This window comes from Vidua chalybeata, chromosome 2, assembly GCF_026979565.1.
Source record: "Vidua chalybeata isolate OUT-0048 chromosome 2, bVidCha1 merged haplotype, whole genome shotgun sequence".
Lineage (NCBI taxonomy): Eukaryota > Metazoa > Chordata > Aves > Passeriformes > Viduidae > Vidua > Vidua chalybeata.
In genome coordinates, this window is record NC_071531.1 from 113,402,894 (window position 1) to 113,426,938 (window position 24,045).

Here is a 24,045-nt window from a genome sequence, read left to right on the forward strand (position 1 = left end):
GGTCTTACAGCTCCATCCAATCATTTTCATTCTTGTTTTGAACATGGGCTCTTGATTTTTTTCAGACAAGCAGTTCAGTAAGAAAAAAAAAATGGACAATTGGACACCGTCTCTCATTCTGACCTTGGAATTCCTTGGAATGACCAAGGAATGAAAAAATAACTTGAGCCAAAGTCATAGAGGAACAGACCAGGCACATTAAGGACGTGAGGGAAAAAAAATGAAATTAGAAATAGAAGCTAAACTAAAGTTAGCATCTGTCAGCCAGCAAATCTTTGGCTTTGTCAGACTCTGTAATTTTCATTCCACAGAGGTTGACAGGAGAAAAATGGCACCTAACTGAGGTGAAATGCTTAGTTCTGAGAACATCTCCTGAAAATAATACAGACTTCCATTATTTTCATGCTGCAGCACTAATATTTTAGTGCTTTTTCATGGAAAGCTTCACTTTGATAACCCTGGCTGCTGCTGGCCAGAATGGCGTGCAGAAAAATCGCCCTGCCCAGGGGAAAACCAGGGGAAAAAAGTGGGAAGAAGTTTTTATGTTGTGTGGATGTGAAAATACTGACCTTGCTTTGAAACTTCCTCAAGAAATAAGGCAGGATCTGCCAGTAAAAGAGGTGTTTTATGCACAGAAACTTTTTTTTTTTTTGTTCACTACAAAGTAAGAAAAGGTATCTGGGAGAAATCTCTGCCCAGATAATTTTGTGCTGGGTGGGAAATACAATAAAATAACACTGACCCCTGTGGTGCTGAGTTAAGCTGTTCTCCAGAGAGGCAGATATGTGACACCCACACAAGAAAAATACATGTGCTAGAGGCACGTTAACCCATCAGAATGAATACAGAATAACCTGTTTATATGTCTAGTGCACAAGTATTTGTCAGCAGAACAATGAAAGAGCTCTTCTGCCTCCAAAAAAGTGATCTCAAAGTTTTGGGCTCAGCCAATAAAGACTGCCCTATAAGCTGATTAACCCAATTTGATTTGGATTTATGAGCTCACCAAAGAGAAATCTCTTGAAGGAAGTTGTTTTTAAAATTGTCCTGCCACAACAGGTTCGTTTTAATGAAAAGACTGAAGAGGACACCAAGAGCAAAACTGGCCCTCATTAGGGTACAGTTTCACATTCTGTGTGATTCTGTGATTTCACAGAAGAAGGAAGAGATGGAGAGTGAGGAAGGTGCTGGGATGGAGAACAAAAGCCATCTTCCAGCTGTTATCCCTGCTGGATTGACACGTTAAATGAAAATTAATGAAACACATTGCTTCCATCTAAACACTTTTCCCAGTGCTATCACCTGGTGTGAGTAGCATCTCAACTTTTTGAAAAACGTGGGTTTTGATGGGCAATGTTACCTAATTACCACATAATTTGCTTGCCAGAACACCTAAACCCAGGTAAGGTGAAGTGTGAGCTAATCTGTGTGATGTTTAGGCAGACAGATGATGCACCATGAGTGCAGTGAGCTGTGTGGAATCCTCCATCCAACCACCTACACAGTGGTACATAACAGGTATCAAAGAAGATATCTGGGAACAAGTAAATAATTAGAACCTAAACCCACCAGTACTATGGGGCTCTGAGCTATCCTTGGAGGTTGAAATTCTGTTTGGTGGAAAATCTGCAGGCTGGAAAGAGCCTGGCAGACTTCAAGGCAGATGAAATAGCATTATTACTCTCTATTTCTGAAATGATTGAGGTGATTGTAGATCAAAACTTGTTTCACTGACTTCAGGCAGTGTCTGTGAATTGGCACTGGCTTTGTTTCAGGGGCCTGGAGGAAAGCTAAATAATTTACTCGAGATCCCAGCTTCTCTCTTTCATTTGTATTTTTCTCTCTCAGTTTCTACTGGTAGCAATACCCTTGCTCCTGGCTAACTGTGCTGTGTATCACCAAATTCACATCACCTATGACAGAAAATGTAGCTCTTCTCTTTTCCCAGACTGACCATAAGGCTAGTGCCTTTTTTTCCTACCTGTCATTAAAAGCAACTGTAAAAAAACTAACCAACCCAAAAAAAACACCAAAAAACTCAACCTCTCTAACTTTGCAATTACATCGTACACGTAGTTAGAAATCAGAGACCATTTTGTAAAGTAAAATCCATCACAGGCTTATAATTCACCCTTGGAAAAATCAAATTATGTTCAAAATAAATCTGGAAAGAAAAAAAAAGCAGAAATATAAAACTTGATCTCCTGCTTTTTGCGCAATAGTGGAACATATTCTCAGAGTGTTTAAGGAGAAATTTGTGCTTTGCTTCACTGGAGCTACAAATGTTGGATCAGTTTCAAAACTGAGCTAGCAACAAAAACTGATTAAGATATATCTGAAAGAGTTTATGAAATAGTAATGTAAGAAAAATTACAGCAGAGACAAAAGAAGAACACATGCTGGAACTGGAGCTATTTTAAAAGAAAAGTGAAGAAACAACCTTTTAACTTTCTAAAAGGTTGAAAATGAGCGAAGCAGTTACTGTGTATGACAGGAAAAAAAAAAAAAAAGAACATTTATGAAGATGGAAAGGTGAACCACAGCTGCAGTTAGCAGAGAAAATTCAGTTCAATTCACATACTTCACATGCGAGGAAAAATTTCTCTCCTCACTTAGAGCTGTGATCTTTATTAGTGTTTTTGTAGGTGAAGTGTGGAACCTTTATCTGTATTGTGGGGTGATTTTCCCCATGGCAAACAAGTGCTGCAGAACACAGCAGCTGATGCAAACCCGAGACCTGTGCACCCATGGGATCTGTGGAGAATGCTGACAGCAGGGAAAGGGGCAGACGGCACAAGTAATACTCCCTGATAGAAATGAAGAAACCAAATCCAGGTTGGTTTTGATCACATTAAAAAAAAAAAGAATCCAAAAATGAGTCTATCATATTCTGGAGTTCTGCTGCAGTGTCGCAGATCCTCGAATGAGCCAATAATTCACTCGCAGACAAAAATTAATGGGAATAAAAGAGAAGCTTTTCTCCCTGCCTTGTGTGTCCACTGAACATTGATCTTTAACCTGCAACAAGCAAAACCTATCAAAGCTCCTGCAATTTTCCCTGCAGCAATCTCTGGGGAAATGAAGGGGCAATGTGTTATGGTGTCGTGCCGTGGAGGTCCCAAGCCCTGCTCAGAGATGGATGCTGTTGAACCCACACCCCAGAAAGGCAACCAGGCAGCTCCCAACAGCTTCCTCCTAAAGAATTATCATTTCAGACATGTTTCCTCCATGGAAAATAGGTGTTTTTTTGTTACCACTCTTTCATTGTAGGGACATCCAAGTTGTACAGTGATTTTGACAGAGCTTCAAGTCAGTCTTTTATTAATTGGGTGCTGAATATTCAGCTGAAGGGATGTTGCTGTTAGATCCACAAAGAGAACAATGCACATACATGAACAGCACACAATATATAAAAAGTTATTTGTGTGTACATATATATATATAGTAATTACTGTTCTGTGATGTGCAACCAACCCATTCCCTTACTTCATCTTCCTTTTCCATGGTATCCTGCTGTATCTGGTTAGATTCTCACCTTTATTTGAAAAGATGGATTGTTACAATTTTTTTTGTGTCATTTACAAAGTTGAAACAGACCCAGCGGGTACAAATATGTGCCAATAAATATAATATCATACCTAAAAGACTCTTCAACTTTAGAGGGTAAATGCACTAGAAGTGGAATTAATTTTTTTGTTTGCTAATGCATCCCAAAGAAGTTCCAGTCTTAAGTCAATACATGACAAAGTCCTTTCAAATTTTACATGGCACCATACCATTTATATGGAAAAAACCTTTGAAAATAAGAAAATGATGAATGTTTTTCTTGTCTGTTTTGACAAATTAAAGTGCAAATATTTGAATTGGTGAGTCTCTTGCTCTCACGTAACATTTTCAAGCCTACAGATGATCAAACTCTAATTGAAAACATTAGGCAATAAAACAAACTTTATCCAACTTATTATTTAATTTTGTCAAAGCCTGACTGTATTCTTGTTCCTTTTGTTTGGTGAAAGGATCCTGCAAGCATACTAAAAAAATTCCCATTTCTATGACCCTGTCCAAGTAGGTGAAATCTCTACCAAACAGTTACAAAATTGATGCTGTTCCTTGTAATGTTTTTCCAGCAGAGCAGGTAAAGGATTTATGAGTACCTTAACAATTAAGGTTATGAAGTACATTATAATTTCATCTAATTCCTCCATCCTGAGTGGATTTTTCCCTGCTCTTTGCAGTTCCCACACTTTTTCATTAATTTTCCACATCTTTCATTAATTTCCCATATCTTTTCATTAATTTCTGTCATGAAAACATCGCTGCTGTGATGGTACTGCAAACAGAATGCTGACTGCTGTACTTGCACACTTTGCAAATATTTCCTTAGTTAAAAAAAAAAAAAAAAAAAAATTCTGACGTTCCTACAGTTTCACTGTGTTCCTTTTTTCTCCACTTCCCCTGAAGCTAAGCTTCTGAATGTTTTTGTTCTCAGTATTTTCCTTAGTCTATCTTTTTAAAGACACTTATTATGTCTCACATTTTATATATCTGCAGTCTCATTTCAAGAAAGTGACCCTTTTTTAAAAGGCACATATATGCTGAGCTTCTTGTTGTGTAATTCTCTTCTGAAATGTAAAAGCATTGATCAGCAAAATTTCATGCTGTTCCTTGAAATGGTAAGAATCTGCTGAGAACTCTTAGGCACTGAAAATCTATGTGTCCTGTGCTCTTAAGAAGTCAGATCTGCATGACCTGGGAGCCAAAAAATTCCAAGGATCATTTACCTGAAATCTCCTGGCTTCATTACAAGGTGCTGTTCTGCACCTGTGAAGATACAGGTTGCTCTCTGCATTATTCTTGTGTGAGTCCTTCTTGGGTGATGAATTCCTGTTCTGAGCTGTGTTTTAGAATCATTCTGCAAGCTTCATTTTTGGCAGAGGTGAGTTAGGGATGACGTTGAGGAACTCAATGCTTCCTAATTTCTACTAGGGAGGCAAAATCTGCCTGTTCTACTCACAGAGAAAAACCTCTGGCTGGAAGACATCCTGTCATTTCAAGAGACCTGAGATATTTACAGGATGCTGATGGAAAGACCCTCTTCAGCATGATGATGTGAGAAGAGAATCAGTGAAAGGACACTGTACCATAAACATTTGCTCCTCTTTCTCCTATTGCCCCACATATAATTCCTCTCCATCGATATCTTCCTGCAAAAGATTTATCCAGGGAGGCTGAGGAAAAGTCTGGTGAGAGCTGTTCATTTAGGATCCCTCCACCACTGAAAAAGAATGAGGAGTGTCTTCACTTGCACTTCCCATTGCTACAGAAAGAGCCCAGATGATTAGCTTAGGTCAGAACATTTTCAAGGATGCTAAAGTCAGTGAAATTAGATTGAAAAATAATGTAATATTCCTATCTTTCTCATATTTCTCCTCCTACATCTGAGCTACAACAAAGCAAATTGAAAGGTCAGAATTCATCTTTTGCAAAATGCTGCAGAGTGAGGCAAGTCCCTCCTGATGAGACTTGAAGCAAAATGTGGAAGTGCAGGTGAGGCACACAGGGCTGCAGGGCTGGAAAGGAGGAATTTGCAGTTCTGGAAAGGAGGAATTTGCAGCTCTGAGCTTCCCTGCATCATGTAACCAGATCATGCAGACCCCTACTAAACCAGGGGTGTAAAAGGAGGATGTAAACCATAATTACAGGCAAGAGTCAATCAGCTTTGAAGAAATGCTGGGACATGAATTACAGTTGGCCAGGAATTGTGAGTTAAGCCTCTTTCAAGCACAGCCATTAACAACGTGTAAAAGGCCTGCTGAAAAAAATCAATACATAACTGTAGCATTTATCAAGTTCATATAGATTTGTGTTGTTCCTGTCTAATTTGGATGGGCTTACCAAAGAGGTGTTCACAAGTGGGGTATCAAAACAGCACCAGGGAGGCAATTTCCTCATTTTGTTTCATCCTCCTGGTGTTCTGTTGAGGAATAAGATCTGATGTTAACTTCAGATTGTTTGAAAAGAGATTGTTATTGATCAGAGATCCACAGCTGTGCATGTCAGAGGCTGTGTAAGACTTTCCAAACATGAATCTTCTGTGTGGCTTTTCCTCTTATATTTAATTCTTTGTGCCGATGCTTTATCACTTTTTCCAATTACACACACACACAAGAAAAAGCTAATCTAAATGATAAGTGAGAAATAACATTTGGAATATGCAATGGAGTTTGTTTACATTCTGCTTTTATCTTGAGGGTACTGGTTTTGCTGATGGGAAAAGAGAAAGCCAACAGAAGAGCTCAGAAATTAAATAAAAACCTGAACTAATGATTCCAAGGGGCAGCCTGAGATCAAAATGCTTAAATTTCAATCCACCTTAAATTAAAAAAAAAAAAAAATCCCTTAAAATTTTTTTTTAGTGTCTACAATGCTTGCAAAGTCAAATTTTACAGCAGTTGTCTTGCATGAGATACTGGCAGTGAGAATTCTCTTACTGCAAGATTCCACGAAATACAAAGCAATCTGTGACCCAAATATTGTTTTACTGTGCAACACTGACATTCTTCACACAGGATAAAAGATTAAATGGAAAAGGAATTTAATTTTCTGAAGGTTCCTCCATCACTTCCCCAACTCTCAGTTTCTTCTCCCCGCTTTCTGCTCTGAATATTTTGAAAGATAGAAAACACAAACCCAGAAAAATATTGCAGTAGTGCAAGGAGGCAAAATTAAGACATCAACTGAAGAAACATAAAGAATAGTGTGACTAAAAGGTGGAGCTTCTTTTTCCTTTTAGTGACTTGAATACAAAGCAAAAGCACTGTACACAACAAAAAAAAAAAAAAAAATCCCATGAGCACATTTTCAGGATAGGGCTTGCACAGAGCCTCAGAGACGCTGAAGTTGTGTGGCAGATACATTTACTGCTGTAGGAATTCCAGCTAATGATCTGCCTCCCAGGGCTTGTTAAGATTATCTTCCTTGTTCTTGTTGTACTCACTTGAGTAGTCACTTTGTAATTTTTTCCCCCCTGTTTGGAGTTAAGAAGCCCTACTTAGCCAAATAGGTCTTTATAGAAGCTGCTCTGCCATGTAATCAAAGCATCTTACAAAAGGCTGCTCTTCCAGAAACATCAAATTAGCTCATTAGCTCCATTTTTTTATTTTCTACACCCTTCACAAAAACCTAAAAGCAAGTGGTTAAAGGAGAAACAAAGAACCTCATGCTGGGTGCACTGCTGGTGGGCATCATTGTTTAATTAATCCAGAGGCAATTTAATTCATAAACAGGCTTAAATAGATATTAGGAATAAATTAATCTTTTAACTGGTTTGGCAAATACTATGTGATATCAAAGTATAATTGTGGGAGAGGTTTAAGAAGCTTTTTAAAATTTAACATTGAAATATTTTTAATAAATAGGGGTAGATTAGGGGTAGGGATGGATTTAAGCCCATGTGCACATTCTTCTTTAGAACAGGTTCTAGTGCAAGGTGGACTCCAAAATTCACTGCATCACCAGGAATGCTGAAGATGCAATTTAGATCTTCTGCAAGTTGTTGCTTATGACTCTCCCTGGGAAATTCAATTCACTGTACAGTCCCCTTTGTAGCAATTTCTCCAAGCCAAGCAATAAACCCTCTGGAATTTGTGAAAAAAAAGGGGAATGGAGCAGCTGAGGATTGCTCAAATTCCGTAGGAAACCCTAATTCCAATTTACTCAGGGCTGATAAGGCCCAGCCCAGACTGTGTGTGCACATGAAAGTTGCAGGTGCACAGAACAGCACTAGTGTGATATTTGTCAGAAGAATTTTTTTTACTAGCCTGGCTTTGCATGGAAACACCTTTCTGCCTCACCACCTCCAGCATCCCCTCACAAAAAATGCAGCAGCAGATTTACTAATCTGAATGAGAAAAAGATTTCAGATCTACCAGTAGGGCACAAATGAGACTTTCTGGCTTCCTTCTGTTCTGCTGTGATGCAGAAAATTCAGTGGCTTTTGTTTCCACTTTGTTTGATTGTGCTGCAGTGCGGTTTGATGTAAATGACTGAGCTAAAAATGAGTATAACTAGACCCAGCCTGTCTCTACTTCTATTTCTCTTTGTCAGCTGTGACTTAAAACAACAAATACATTCCAAGCTACCTTCACAGCCCTGCCTTCCCCAGTGAAACACACAACTACCCAAAATATCATCCCTTGTAGTCACTGCGGCTGTTTTGGATAGGAGATGCTTCCTCTCACACTTCTTTCCACTCACAAGGGTTTTTTTAATTAATCTCTTCAATTCAGTTCTAATGAGAATAAAGCTATTACAATGGCTAAGGTTAAAATTACATGTTTATTTTAACAACAAGAGCCTTCCCAACTTCTCAGCTATTTTGAGGGATTTAGAGTTCTGAGTTTCTGAAATAAACACTCCCTCCTTTTCCTCTCTGTTCTCTTTTCTGTTGATGAAAAAGTAAGGTAAAATATTGGCATCTTTTGGATACAAGAAAAAATAAAAGCTAAAAGAAATAGGATTAAACAAAAAGCTATGTAATGCTATTAGAACTGAATCAAACAAAAGTAGCAAACATTTTCAGACTTTTAAAACTTTAATTGCTTTTTAATAATTGAAATTATCTGGTTATCATCTCTGATTATGAATACTGTTTCTAAACACAAATCCAAGTTCCAGATAAGCACAACATTTACCCAGCTGTTATCTGTTCTTGATCATCTCCTCTTTACTTTTCCTCTTTCTGCCAAGTAGACCAGACCTGGTGTTTCCACTGTATAAAGAAAGTTTCATGGAAACACAGCTTGTGCATTCTGCATTATTTGGTTAATACAATTTTAGCATCAGCCCACTTTTAACATGTTTATATTCTATAATGTCCAAGGACCTGATATGGATTTTATAAAATATCACTCAGACCTCAGGAAAAAAAAATCAGACATCAACAAAAGCCTATAAACACTAAATACCTTGCAGATGATTGTGTTATTTTATATATATATATATATTATTCTGCTCAGCCTGGCTCATCTAGAACACTAAATTTCTGTGAGACTGTAGACTGGCGAGGCACACACTGAATTTGGAAGAGCTGGCTGAGCACTCCAAGCAGCAGAACGTTATAAAAGACACATTATGTTCAGTTGCTGAGAATAGACCAAGATAGGGATTCATTTTGGCTTTTGATACCCTGAGATCTCAGCAACAAACCAACTGCACAGACAAAACCATCTCCACAAACTTCTGCTCTCCAGCTCTTTCTGAGGGGTGCAGAGTGACAGGGCCAGCAGGCCACCCCCGTGGGCCAGGACACGACCAGGGGGACACAAATGGGCTCCACCCAGGGTCAAAGGCTGAGCTGCTGCTCCCAGGCTGGCCAGGCAGGGGAGGATGAGATGAGGATCCCTTCCAGCTCCTGGCACAGGGCTCCTGGCCTTCTGTGGGGTCAGAGTTTGTCTGCAGTTAATATTTAAGCACTTTCCAGCTGTCATTTTAAATAAATAAATAAACAAACAAATAAATAAATAAATAAAATTTTATATAGAATGTAATTATAATATTATATATATTATTATATTGTGGTATATGTATAATATAACATATAATACATATTATATTATATATTATATATTATATATTATATATTATATATTATATATTTATATATAATTTATCATATATTTATATGATATATTATATATCATATATAATATATCATATATTATATATTTATATTATATATTTATATTATATATTTATTTAAATATATTTATATTATATATTTATTTAAATATATTTATATAGGTTTGTAGATGAAAATATACATCTATACCCCCTGTATTATACATACAGGAATTTCTTGTAATCTCCCATTCAGAAAGGCAGTGATTTCAGTCTCAGGGTGAATGCCATCAGCCTACTTGGCTCTCACAGGCTGGAGCTGAGCCAAGAGGATTTTTTCCAAGTGACTGACACTCTGCCCAGGCTGCAAAGACACCCCGGTTCCTCCTCTGTGTCAGGACATGAGGGGACACGTGGGAAAAGCCATTGTAACTTGGAGGTGAATAGGAGACTCAACAGAGGCCAAAATATATTCCAAAACAGCTTAAAAATCCAAAAGAGCTCAAGAAAACACAGACAAAAATTTGTAACAAAATTCCCTTTGGAAAAGGCAGTGAAGGCTATTGCTGGTGTTTATTTTAAATATTGTTAAGGCCTTTATAGAGAGAAGGTTAAAAACAATTCATAATGCTGGCAAGGTTATTTGGGGGTAATGCAGACAGTGCAAACTTGATGTGAGATGGAGCTGAACTTTCTCTATTTAACTTCCTCACACTGAAGTCAGTGTTTCTCAACTTGTGTTTTTACAATTCAAACCTATTTTGAATTGGGTTTATTGCTCCTAGAACTAAATTCTCAATACTTCATACACAGGGACAGAGGTTTCTATATCTTCCATTGGGTGACCCCTTCACTTCAAAAGAAATGAAGTTATCGTTGCCATTTTTGAGGATGAAATATGCTGGAACAACCATTTACTTTCTAGAGAGAAGCATCTAAAAGCCAGGAGCACTCCCAGTTCCCTTTAGACATGTCACTTCCCTGTAAAACAGCACAACCCCTCAAGGCACACCTGCTCCTGCTCTACAGCAAAACCAACCCAGCCAAGGAGCCATTTGCAACAAAAAGCATCCATGAGATTACTGAATTTATCAATTCTTACGCTGCAGTTCAGCACTGATGTCTCTGATCACATCACACCTTCAGCAGGCACAAAATGACATTTTCTCTTCAAATGTGCCCAGAGCTCCATGAAGAAAGGGTATCAGGTTTTCATCAGGGAAGATGGAACCCATGTTCTGGCAGAAAAGCAATATAAAAATCAATCAGGTTCCAGAGAATAGTGAGGCTGAAAAATAATCTGGTTTCACTGTACACCAGTGATCAGAAGCTGACACTTCATTTATGGAAGGCTCAGAAATTTCCTCTTTAACAACAACAACAAAAAATTGGATTTATTAAGTTCAAATAGTCAAAAAAGTCTCAGTGACAAGTTAAGCCTTGCTAATTTTTATACACACTTCTCCTCAGTGCTGTGATAGCCTGGCAAAGGCCACGGACTAGGGGTAAATTCTTCATACAGCAGAAATTCCAACTGTCATGGAATTTCATGTCGTGTCTCAAATTTCACTCTGCACTACAGTAAACTTCAGAACTTGCATTTAAAAGGAGAAAAAAAGAAAAAAAAAAAATCCCCAAACACTGCTGGCTTCAAAAAGAGCTTGTCATTGTCTGTAGAGATGCTCTGTTTGTCAGCACTTATTTTTGATGCTACTACTGAGACTGCAAGGAATAAATTTCTCTGGTTGAAACACTGAACCAGTGTTTCTGGTTGAAACACTGAAGCTTCAGGAGAGGAACAAAAACCTTACATCACATCCATCTTGCTTGCATTTTAAAGCAACTTTGCCAAGGCAAATTATTTTCAAGGTGAGGGTCTAAGTTAACAAATAAATATGTTATTTCATTAATGGTCCAGTAAAAAAGACAAATTAAATTAAATAAAATGTCTACATTTTATCAGACATACTGGCTGCCTTCTGTTAAGGTGAAATCTGTCTTTCCTCAGATCCATGTTCTATAGTGCCATTAGTATTTTTTCCTCCAATATGCACTAAAGGAAAAAAGAAATAAGAAATACTTTGTGAAAAATTCTGCCTTTAAATTTCTTATCTTGTCAATGCTATTATAAAAGAAAATATTTATTCTCCAGAAGGAGAATAAATTTCCAATTTCCAAGCACTGACAATTATTTTGTCAAAAATAATTCTCTACAATTTCCCAGCAGCTACCAGAACTACCTTTGCAGAGCAGCTGGATGCCTGTAGGCCTACAGAATTCCTGGGGTCTTCCCAAACAAAATTCCCCAGGCAAACCACTCCTTGCAAGGAGGGGTCCTCAGGTCATCAGTCAAACTTGAAAATGTCAATTATTACACTTGAAATAAGTGAAAGATAAACTACTTTAAGATAATTAGAACTCTAATTTGTTTTATAACTTAGATTAGGATAAAGTAACTGATGATATTTGTTAAGATTTTAACAAACTTGAAAGAAATAAAAAGCTGTTTAGGCAGTGATGATCAAAATGACTGTAAATGGTACCACTACAACAAATGAAAAATTTAATATTTTGAAGATAACTTCAATACTTGAAAATATTTAAAATTCATGTCTGTCCATGAACCAATATCAGGCTCCTGTGAACAAAGGTCCATTTAGTCAGCTGGATGCTGGATGCCTGTATTTAACTGAGAGGTGGTTGAAATCACTAGACCTAGTTAAATGTAAATGTGTCTTTACTAATTTTGTTCCCAACTTCAATTTCCACTTAAAAAAAAAAAAATCAGAATTATTTCAGTAAAATCTGAAAAATGTAGCAGGGCATGTGAGAAGATCAGACAAACTGCCTTCTGAACTTAAAGTATTCTACCTCATGATATCTCATTTTTTGTGTTTCCAGAAAAGCAAGATTTACTGGCTCTGAAAGACTCCCTTCATCCTCCCACTGACTCTATTTCTGCCTTCTGAGAGAAATGCTCTTCCTTACACAGAGCTCCTCTCATCCCAGGAAGTGACAGAGCCACATCTCACCCAGCTCCAGGTCCTTCATGAATATTAAACCAAAAGAGATTGTGGGAAGGAAAGCAGAATATTGGAAAGGACATTTGAGGAAATCCTCTTAAGAATTACTGAAAATACTGAAGGAGATGGAGGAGAAGGAGAAGAAGGAGATGAAGAAGAATGAGAAGAAGGAGAAGAATGAGAAGAAGGAGGAAAAGGAGAAGAAGGAGGAGAAGGAGGAGAAGGAGGAGAAGGAGGAGAAGGAGGAGAAGGAGAAGGAGAAGGAGAAGGAGAAGGAGAAGGAGAAGGAGAAAAAGGAGAAGGAGAAAAAGGAGAAGAGAAAAAGGAGAAGGAGAATGAGAAGAAGGAGGAGAAGGAGGAGAAGGAGGAGAAGGAGGAGAAGGAGGAGGAGAAGGAGAAGGAGAAGGAGAAGGAGAGGAGAAGGAGAAGGAGAAGGAGAAGGAGAAGGAGAAGAAGAAGAAGAAGAAGAAGAAGAAGAAGAAGAAGAAGAAGAAGAAGAAGAAGAAGAAGAAGAAGAAGAAGAAGAAGAAGAAGAAGAAGAAGAAGAAGAAGAAGAAGAGAAGAAGAAGAAGAAGAAGAAGAAGAAGAAGAAGAAGAAGAAGAAGAAGAAGAAGAAGAGAAGAAGAAGAAGAAGAAGAAGAAGAAGAAGAAGAAGAAGAAGAAGAAGAAGAAGAAGAAGAAGAAGAAGAAGAAGAAGAAGAAGAAGAAGAAGAAGAAGAAGGAGAAGAAGAAGGAGAAGAAGAAGGAGAAGAAGGAGAAGAAGGAGAAGAAGAAGGAGAAGAAGAAGGAGAAGGAGAAGGAGAAGGAGAAGGAGAAGGAGAAGGAGAAGGAAACTAGGTCATATCTTCTCCATTTCTTATTCCTTATATTTCAGATAAAATATTTATTTTAAATAGTTTAATAAAGAAAATAGAGAGAAGAACCAAGGAGAACCTGTAATTTCTGAGGAAATATAGTTTCCTAAGCACCTGAGAGGATTTTTTCTTAAGGCAATGGAAGGAATTAGGATGAAGGAGAGAAAGGATATCTGAAGAAGAGAAATAAAGTTTTGAAGACAGATGACTTAACTTACATTCTGACAGATGAGGGACTCTTTTTAACTTCACAGAGCACAGGTAGAAACACTGAGGCATGTCTTTAATGAAGGAAAAAAAAAACCAAACCAAACCAAACCAAACCAAACCAGACCAGACCAAACAACAACAACCAAAAAAAGCCCACCAAAAAACCAAAAACCCCAAAACCTCCAAATGACATTAACAGAGACATGCTATCCTGTCCCTATTACAGTAGTTTTAGCAGTAATATCCTCAGAGAGGCTCATTTGCTGAAATATTTTGCATTTTAAATACTCCCAGGGATATGAAGCTGTTTAGTCTCACTTTCCTTATGTCCCTTTTCTCTTGTTCTCCCCAGAAAATATTTGCTTTTTTTCCCTTTTTTTCAGTTTTACCACTGACTGGAGGCTGACTGGGCTCCAGAGAGTCACTGTGAGCCAGAGGATAGATGATTGTGATTTTGGGGTTATCATTGTTTTCCTTATAATTTATGTTATGTTATATTTATTATATTATTTTTAAATTTATATTGTTTATATTATATTTATATTGTTAGAGCATTAACTGAAATCAGAATCTCTCTCTAAGATGGTAAGAGATGGTATTTTCATGGATATTAATTAGATTAGATTAGATTAGATTAGATTAGATTCCACTGAAATGCATAGTAAATCTTTTTTTTCCCCTAATATTCCAGGTGGTTGAAAATCACTGTATCTTCTGTAAAAGAAAAAAACATTTCACTCATTTCCCCTCAGAATTCCTCCTGTCCCTGCTCTTTTTTCTGGTTATCTGTAGTTTTTTAATGAGTTAATCTGGATTTGGCTGGAGAATGCAAACATGGTATTCCTGTAACCACAGGTGCTCACAAAGAGAGGTAAAATCATCTTCAGGTGCAACATTTTTATCATTTCTGGGGAAATATATACTCCAAATTCATCTGACAACAACCCCATCCTCCATGGCTTCCACCAGGCAGGTCATAAAACTTATTAAGAATCTGAATAAATCTTAAATAATAGATAAACTTTCTGGGACAACATGAATGTTGTGCATCATGTGGGTGACAATTAATGTTGTCTTTTTGGTGGTATGAAACAGAAACCACTGATATTTTAAGCATAGAGTGATTTTCCCTCCCTTACTGCAATCAGAATTAATTTTATCCATTTTACTCAAATTACCAGGAGTAAAGCAGTCCTGATAAATTTACCTTTTTATTAAATTTTTTATATTAAGGGTCTATTTCCCCTTCACTATGTGTCTTGGTCTTTGCTAGATAAGGGGAAAATAATAAGAAAGCAAACCAGCCAAGCAAATCCCAGACAACTTCATATTTACACCAAATAATTGCTACAAATTTTTGAATAAAACAAAATTTATACATCAATGAAAATCTCAGACTAGCTTTCTTTGTTTTTTTGGCAATTGAGAGTTTGGATACCAGAAATGGATGATCAGGAAAGATGTATAAGCTGACAAATTTACATGGATTTTACATAGAATATGTAAAAAAAAAAAAAATCCCTATCATTTTATCAGCACCAAAAACCATTTCAGACCCACTTTGTGACATTCTGTGAATATAGTTGCAAGAAAAACATATTCACAAATCACAGGAATACGATCAGCAGCCACCACAGAGCAATTTTCTTAAAGACTTGGTTCTTTCTATTTTCTTTACTCTGTAAAGTACTGCAAGAAACATAAAGAATAATGTGACTAAAAGGTGCAGCTTCTTTTTCCTTTTAGCGACTTGAAAACAAAGCAAAAGCACTGTACACAGTACAGTGTATTCAGTTAAAATACTCTGTGTGTTTTAACTGTTTATGCTACACTCTTACTGTAAATTTATGTGCACAAACACGAAAGCTGGGACTTTCTTATCTCCTCTCTAAGGAAATCTCATTTTCCTTTTATTTGAGAGAACGCTCAAGATTCACGGCGTGAGCACAAGAGTAACTTCCCTGCAGGCACCATGGAATCAACCCCCAGAAATTCCTCTCATTTGAAACCCCTGCCATACCAGAAAAAAAAAAAAAAGAGGAAAGACACTGACCAACCACTTCAACTGCACCACAGGGTCAGAGATGAGCATTACTGAGCAGAACAAGAATGAGAGCAGGGTGTTTTCCCTTCCTGGTAACGTGTGGGGCTGCAGTTTGGATTTGTGGTGGTTTAGTTTTTCTGTTTCTCACACCATCCTGCCAGCACAGCTGACCCCAAATGACCACAGGGATGTCCCAGACCTTCTGGTGGTCATGCTGAGCAACAAAAGCTGGAGGAAGAAGGAAGAGATGATGTTCAGAGCTTGGCAATTTTGATCCTAAGGCACCATTCCATGTGAGGGAGCATTGCTCTCCTGGGGATGGCTGAACCTGCCTGCCTGTGGGAAGATGAAAGAATTCCTTGCTGTGCTTTGCTTGTGTGTGCAGCTTTTGCTTTGCCTATTTGGCTGTCCTGATCCCAGCTCATGAATTTTCTCTCTTTTACCCTTGGAGTTTTCTACCAGTGGGGAGGAACAAGTGGCTGAGGGGAGCTGAGCTGACCTCCAGGGATAAATCACAGCCTGTGCTGCAGCTGTGTGCACAAGTGAGTGGATCCAGAGGAAGCCACAGTTCCCCACCCCGTGGGATTCAGCAGGCAAGCTGCCAGACCATATTAACACCCCCTAACAGCTCAAGTCAGATGAGCTCAGATGAGTTTACACACACTCTGGAAGGCAGAGCCAAAAAAAAAAAAAGTCTGACCTCAAAAAGAGGTGCTCAGACCACAGTGAATAACATTCATGAGGCTTGGTTGGCCCAGAACAAAACAGCACCAGTGAACCACAACTGTGTATGAATGACAAATCAATTTGTTGGGAGCTACTCTGAAATAAGATATTTCCCTCCAGAGAAAGGTCACACCTTCAGAAACCTCTCCTCTGCCTCAGCAGTTACCAGGCAAATAATGAGGAGTAATTCAGGAAGCAACATCCCCCATCACCTCTGAGGGAAAACAAAAGACTTGGGATAAAAAAAATTGTAGGTGGACCTTGTAAACCCTAAATTGAGAGCCCCTGGAAAGCAGCAGGCTGTCCTACCCAATAAGCATAAAAACATGTAGTGCTCTTCCAGGAAAAGGAGAGCATAAATTTATGATAAATATTGTTTGTGATGAATAATTCACCTAGCTCTAATTATAAGTACAGGGCTCTGGAACATTATTGATGAAGAGCATCCCATAAGCCTCTAATAACAGCTGAAAAAGAAGATAATATCTGGCATATTTAGTGCTAAATTACACATTAATAAAAACATTATTGTATAAATACTTTCCCATCTATTTGTTTGGGAGTTCTACAGTGTATTTTATACACTGGAACTGGGAGACTGCCTAGTGATAAAAGTACTGAAAATGGGAAATTCAGACACTTTCTGGGAAGGTTACCTGTTTTCCCTGAGGCCTGGGCCCCATCTGTGGTAGAATTGCCTATCTTCTTTATTAGACTTCTTTATTATTGCCTGTCTTCTTTATTTAGAAAATAATTTTTTTCATAAATAAAAGAGAAGATTCAGAAAGAGGGGATCCTACAAGTAAAAATAAGGCACCAAGAATTGCTGTCAAACCCACAGTAAATATAGACCAAGTAAAGGGCTAAAATGAAAAAAAAAAAAAAAATCAGCATTACTGTCCTTTCATATTTCAAAACTGTGAACAGCCATTAAGAAAATCCAAAGTGGATTTTCTCCTCATTTCTACTCCTGTGGGTAGATCAGTGGAGAGTGCTGATTTTAGATGCCACGGAAAATCATTGCACCACCATAAGTTCTAGGTTAAGATGTAAGATGGAACACAAGTCACAAAACCAACAAAGAAAAATCCCCTACTTCTTTCCTAATATTAATAGTAATTTTCCACTAACAATATTCTTTTTTTTTATACCTTTTTGTACTAATTTTTAGTAACACTGGAACACAAAGAACCCCTACATTCTGCTTATGGGCTGATATTTTGCTTTTCCCACTACTGCATTACAGGTGCACTGTGCCTGCTTTTTGTGGGGGAGGGATTTGCAGTTTTAGAAATGCAGAGCTCAGATATCTTATTTTCTGATTTAACTGTGACTAATTGCAATGCAGAACAGATGCAGCAATACAGCTTCGGATAGCAGCTTCACAAATGCCACATATGTTTTTTTTATACTTTTAATTAGCACTTCCTTCCAGAATATATGTGATGAGATTATTTGAAATTGTGGAAGTCCCACAAGACCCTGCACTATCATTGCATGCAAATCCTTTCTAACACATCCCTCCATCTCCAAGGTGCAGAAAATACCTCAGAACCCTCCATTAGCGTGCAAAATGCCATTACAAATATTCTCCATTAAAGTGCATTGCCATTTGCCTGAGGATAAGACAGGCAGAGCAGCTCATTGGGCAGTTTATTTGGGCTTTTTAAAATTTATTTCAAGTCTTCTTCAGCTTTCCAGCTGTGAGGAGCACTGAACAGATCACAGCACATGCTGGGCTCCCAGGGGCTGGATTTGGTAGGTGTGTGCCAGCCTGCATCCAAACTTGTTTAGGTAGGTCTAAACCTCTCCACCATGCCAAGGTACTCCATCCAATTTTAATAAACCTTTGTGGTTACACTTCTGCCTTCAGACTGACACTTGGGACATTCCTGTGGCCTCCCACTCAGTTTGGGAATTAAAACTCAATGTATAAGTAATTTCATAACAATTTCTCTAATTATTTTCTCCTGACTATCTTGGACATTGTCACTTATCTTGCTCCCAGCTCAGTGGCAGCTTTAACATTTACACTTTTCTCTGAGGATGGATTCACATATGTTCTTTCCTGAACAGTTTCTGAACTTGACAAAGTCTGATAAGCAACCCAATGCCATTTGGGATGGGGCAGAGTGAGCCAAAATACAATTCTCTTGGATATATGATGACTTTTTTTTTTTTTTTTTCAGACTGAAAGGAGCTGAGTTTCTTTTCTGCAGTATCCCAGAAAAAGAGGATGATAATCTTGATATCTAGAAGAATTGTTTAACCAAATCCCTCTTCACACACCAGCAGTCAATCCATAGTTGGAGTCATCCAAAACTCCTCTTCTTGCTGAACACAGCCCTTAAACCCAACTGTTGATTTCACTTATATTCATGTTATTATACAAAACTACCACTCACAGATGCTACCACATAAAATTGCAGACAAACAGAAACAGATGAATGTGTAGATAAATGCACAACACACATTTAGATATGGCGAAGAAGGAGCAAAAATAAAACACAACACAAGCTGTGATCATCACCGTGGAACGTACCTGAAAAATGGTGATATCAAAAAACTCTCCTGGGGAACATCTTGTCTGAGGTCTGCTATGGAAACTGCAGTATGGCTGTGCCACCAGGGTTCTGATCTTTTCCAAAAGCAGAGATGTGACAGGCACTGCCACCCCCTGCCACTCACTGACAGGTTTGGGATGCATGCTGATGGGGAAAATGCAAATTCTGAGAAGTTTCATCATTTGTTTTCCTTGAGAAAAGAAAGTTATGTAAAATAACTGCTTGATGCTTGGTTTTTTCCTGTCACTGCTCTTCAGCAGCAGTACAAATAACCTAAATTTTACAGCTTTGTTCTGGGGGCCTGTTTTCCCTTTGACAAACACTGCCGATGCATTTTTGAGGTGGTAATGTGAACCTTTTGAACAACAATCATATGACAAAGGCAACTTGTTAAACCAGCTTAATAAGGGAAATACAAGCAAGGTTAGTTTAGTTTAATATCATATTTTACATCTTGCCCAAAGTCATAGAAGCCCCAGATAAGGCAATATATTGGCAGCAAATAATTCATTTCTGGACCAAGAGCTCTCAATTTTTCCCTTTCAGCTAAATCCTACTCATCATGTCCACAAGTGTAGAAAGGAGGATGGATGAATTTATTTCAGACCTGGGTACCTGGTATCAGAATTTGGCTGTGCATATTGGTGAATGAGATCTAAAGGATAACTGCCCCGTGTGCTAATTGCCTTCATCAAAGCTGCATGAAGCAGTCCTTTCAAGCACAGAGAGCAGAGCCATTTAAATATTTTAGTGAATGGTTTGCTTTGCAGATACACTGGCATGAAGTGTATGTGAGCTAAGAGACAGCATTTTTTAATTAAAATGCTTTTCTCAAAATAGGCAGTGAATATAAGATGCAAAAAGGTCAGAACTATCCTACTTTTACACAGGGGTAGCTGAGCCATTGGCTTCCCGTGTTTCTGGGATTTTTTTTCCCCCAGCTTTTAAAAAATTGCTCTGAATGCTGATCAAATAACTTACTAGCTTCTGCTTTTGTTTACAAAAGAAAATTGATCCAGGATAGCTCAAAGTGAAGTCACTCTAGAAACCCAGGAGCACCTTAACACATGCTGAGCAGTAGAGAGAGCCCCTTATTTGTAGCAGTTCATAATGAATGGATGCCCAAACGCTGTGTGACCTCTGAATGGTCTGTAAATGCCCAAATTAGAGATTTCCATAAATCAGTCACCTGTGTTTGAAATGGTATTGTTGTTCCTTCTTATGCTCATGTCAGAGGAGGGCTGGGGCTGTCACCAAGTCACTGGTAAAGCCATCACTGCTGCCAGGATTTGGTGTCACACTGCGCCAGATGACCAAGGTGGTAAACAAAACAGCTTCGGAATAATCCAGCAAGATAAAATTCAGATAAATTATCAGGCATTCCAATTTACCAGGCCTAGAGCATTTTTCGGGGCAGCGTTCAAAACACTCCCTTTCCACCCCCAGCATTTTCCCTTTACAACCTGTTGAAATAACAATGTCTACAATTACAGGGTCATTTGTTATGCATGATATAATAGACTGCAAATATAAAAAGGCATTATCATTACTTTTGTCCTTTGTTCTTCCAGGCCAGAATATTGCATAGTTCTTTACTTTGACATTTATTGCTTTTAGATTGGTAATGGAATGGTTTGTGTTGCTCATTATCTTGAATGATGATAATAGTAGAGTTTGGGGAGCCTGCGTTCCCTGTTAAGTAAAGTAAAGGCTTCATATAATTTACCAAAGGTTATTACTGGACAATTACCCACAATACAGTTCAAGTCTAATAAACGTTAGCCACATTCACTCTTAAATACCACATCTGGAGCGTGGTTCCTAGGAAACTGCAGAGAATGATTTATGGCATTTATGTGGCTGGAAGGAGGAGGGGAGTTTATCTGTGCATATGCATCTACATGGCTTTATTTGGGTTTTTGGTGGTCACTAATTGATATGTGGGTTTGGTGTTTATTACTGTGTGTCCTTAGGGAAAGGAATATGTATGAAAGGAATATACCTACCTGGGACTCTGAGACTAGAATGGAAGGGGAGGAGGGATAAAGTATAACCTCAGTTTTCACCCTTACTATTGGGAATAATGGAATAATTTCATATTTAAATTCCTAAAAATTATATCAGGTTTTGGCCTGAGACTTTACATAAATTCTTATACAACAGCCTAAAGTATTAAATTTATCGGTCAGCAAGTCATGAAGTTCAGAGCCTGATTTTATCCTTCCATCCCTTCTATCACTGACCATGGTCAGCATCTCCAGACCAGCAGCAGGGCCCTGTTCTGGACACACTTCCTCACCTGCAGCCAGGGCTTGGCTCCATTCCTAGCAGAGACTGACTGAGGGTTTTCCACCTGGGGAACTTTCTGGGCTGGGGATCCTTGACAATCCTCTCCATGTCTGAGACTCTCAGATGTTTACATGAGTATAACACTCTGTACACAGGCACACACATGTATGCAAACAACATTTTTTTTTTCCCTGTCCCTTTTCTGTTTGCTACTCCAGTTTGCCTGCAGCCATTTATGTTCAATTTATGTTTATCAGTTCATTTCTCTAGCAGCTGCACTTTCAATGAAATGTTTTTATTTGGTGCCAAGTAATAGTAGCTGGAGTTATTTGCCCTATGAATCTTGGTAGATTAGTTTTTGTAATTTACATACATATCCAATTGCTACCAATTTTCACTGACAGTTTTCTCTTTGGACTTTTTTTCACTTCTATTTTTGAACTGTAACAGTTTCAGACGTACAGCTCTCTGCAAACTTTATGCTATGCCCTGCATTATTATAGTTATCTAGTAATGCAAAAGTGAGAGAAAACCTTTAACTCAAAATGTTAAAACAGTCTGCAGAAAATGAAGTTAATGTTTCATGAAATAAATGTCATAATACAAAAAGACTTATTTTAATGGAAATTTGCTCAAAGCTTCGGATGTTTCTTTTCTGGCTGACACCAGTTACTATTCCTCACGTGAATCACAAAGCCCAGAGTGATTAGGTCAGCTGGTTCCTCCACAGGGCAATAAATAACTGCAGAACTCCCCAGAAGTGCAGTTATGAAGGTGTGGGATGAGCCCGTGGGTGTGAGTGACACACCTGCAGTGGGTTTGCTCTCCAGAGGGAGCACACTGATGCCTGGGGATTCCTGATGCTGTAAGAGCCAGATAAACCCTAAAACCAGGATGATGCTCTTCCATGCTGTGCTAGAAAGGCTGGAGCACACAACTGCATCACTTGATATTGTAATGGGTGGGCAGGTGCAGGCAGGAGGGGCACACCTGCAGCTTTGCTCAGCGTGGGCCCAACACAGGCATCTCCCAGGGTGAGGGGAGGCTTTCCAGGAGCTGCTCTGGGATTTCAGTGAGCACAGAAGCTGCCCAGACCTGTTCAGAAAGCAGTTCACCCCCTGGACACAGCAAGCCTGGCCCCCACCTCCCATCTTGTGCACAGCAGTTGGATGTGATGCCTAAAGATTCCAGCTTTTACACTTTTTTCATAGCTCTGTAGACTATTAATATGTGGTTGTACAGCTTCTGGTATTTTTCCTACCCTTTCTCTTAGATTTTAGAGTAATCAGCTAACCTTCCAACACATTCCTGAAATACCATTTAGTCTTATTTGCAAGAAGAGGACTTACAAGAAGAATATTTTGTTTTCCAATCTGAGGAGAAACAACAAGAAATGGAACAAAGAAGCCCTGGGTCAACTCCAGTGGGGAAGTATCTGGGGGAAAAATTACCTAACCAGCTGCTCTTCTAACTGGACAATGTTTGTTAGATATGATAATTTGTTAAACTTGCAAAAACTGTAGAAATCTGATATCGAGTGTGCCCATAGCCCATAACTATGGATGCACCTGGGAGCTCCCAACAAAAAACTGCTTTTTTATCTTACCATTTTAACACTGTTGCAAGGGGTTTTATCTTTTGATACCAGACAGGAGATGCATAACAAAATCTCAATGTGTTTGGTGTAGAGCTCAGCTTGGTGAGTGCAGCTCATGATGCCTGACAGGAGGGGACCTGCAAATAGAAGTTTTTGTTAAAATCTGGAAAGCAGCAGGTGCTGGGGACCTGGAGAAGGCACTGAACATTGCCTTCAGAGTGTCCCTCCCAGACCTGCAATAACACAGAAGGAATTCCTGAGGATTTTCAACATAGCCTGAGCAACTTAGAGATATAAATTAAATCAATGTGCTTGTTACTTCCACCTGCTTTCAACACTTCAACTTAATTTTATAAAGCACAATGGCAGCATGCATAATGAACAGGTCCAGACTTTCAACTTTGCTTGTCCTCTGAGCTAGAAACTGGGAGTGAATTCCACTGCATGGCAAAGATAGAAGGTAGCAGACAGCTTTCCCATATGAGAAAAGAAATTAATTCCTCCAGGTCTGTATATCTTGACAAAAAAAAAGATCCTGTCATCTCTCAATAAATGAAAATAAAAAAATTCAAAACAACTTGTGATCAAATCTAAGCAATAAAAAAAAAGCAGCTACATTTTGATGAACAGTGTCGCATTCAAAAAAACAACAGGAACCTTCAGCTGTGGAGTTTTACAATATAGCATGTTCCAAAAACACTTTTTTTTTTTTTTCCCTTTCAATATTGAGGCAAGATACTCATAAAGCCGGGGAGACTGCTCAGAATCTCATAACTGAGCTGCACATAGGCTAGAATTCAGACAGAAGAGAGAGCAGGAACTCAGCAGCCAAGCTCCAGTCACTAGAGAAGACTCTAAATCAAGCAAGGGCAAGTACTATTGATGCTGCCTTCCCCCAGATGGATACTGGTGATGAATGCATTCCAAATGCCAATAATCTCAACCTTTGTTCAGAAGCTTTGCATTGCATTATTGGCAAACTCCCTGCTGCTCTTTGCCACCTCTCTGCCATTGGGTGCCTGCCCATCTGGGCTTGCAAGCATTTCTTTGTTTTCCCTTTCCACTGGCTGTTCTTATTTCCCCAGTGCCCAGGTAAGCGTGGCAAGCTTCTCAAATTAAA

The 24,045-nt window shown here is 38.5% G+C and overlaps 1 long non-coding RNA gene across 1 annotated transcript in view; it reads right to left on the minus strand.

Moving 5' to 3' along the window:
* The window catches only part of LOC128784810 (uncharacterized), a 33,883-nt gene extending 10,856 nt beyond the window's left edge, over window positions 1–23,027 (minus strand). Inside the window, exons 1-3 of the long non-coding RNA XR_008429627.1 lie at window positions 22,935–23,027; window positions 20,229–20,339; window positions 19,018–19,183 (exon numbers count right to left, since the gene is read on the minus strand). This is a non-coding gene — a long non-coding RNA (uncharacterized LOC128784810). The remainder of the gene's footprint in view (window positions 1–19,017; window positions 19,184–20,228; window positions 20,340–22,934) is intronic.
* Between the last annotated feature and the right edge of the window lie 1,018 nt (window positions 23,028–24,045).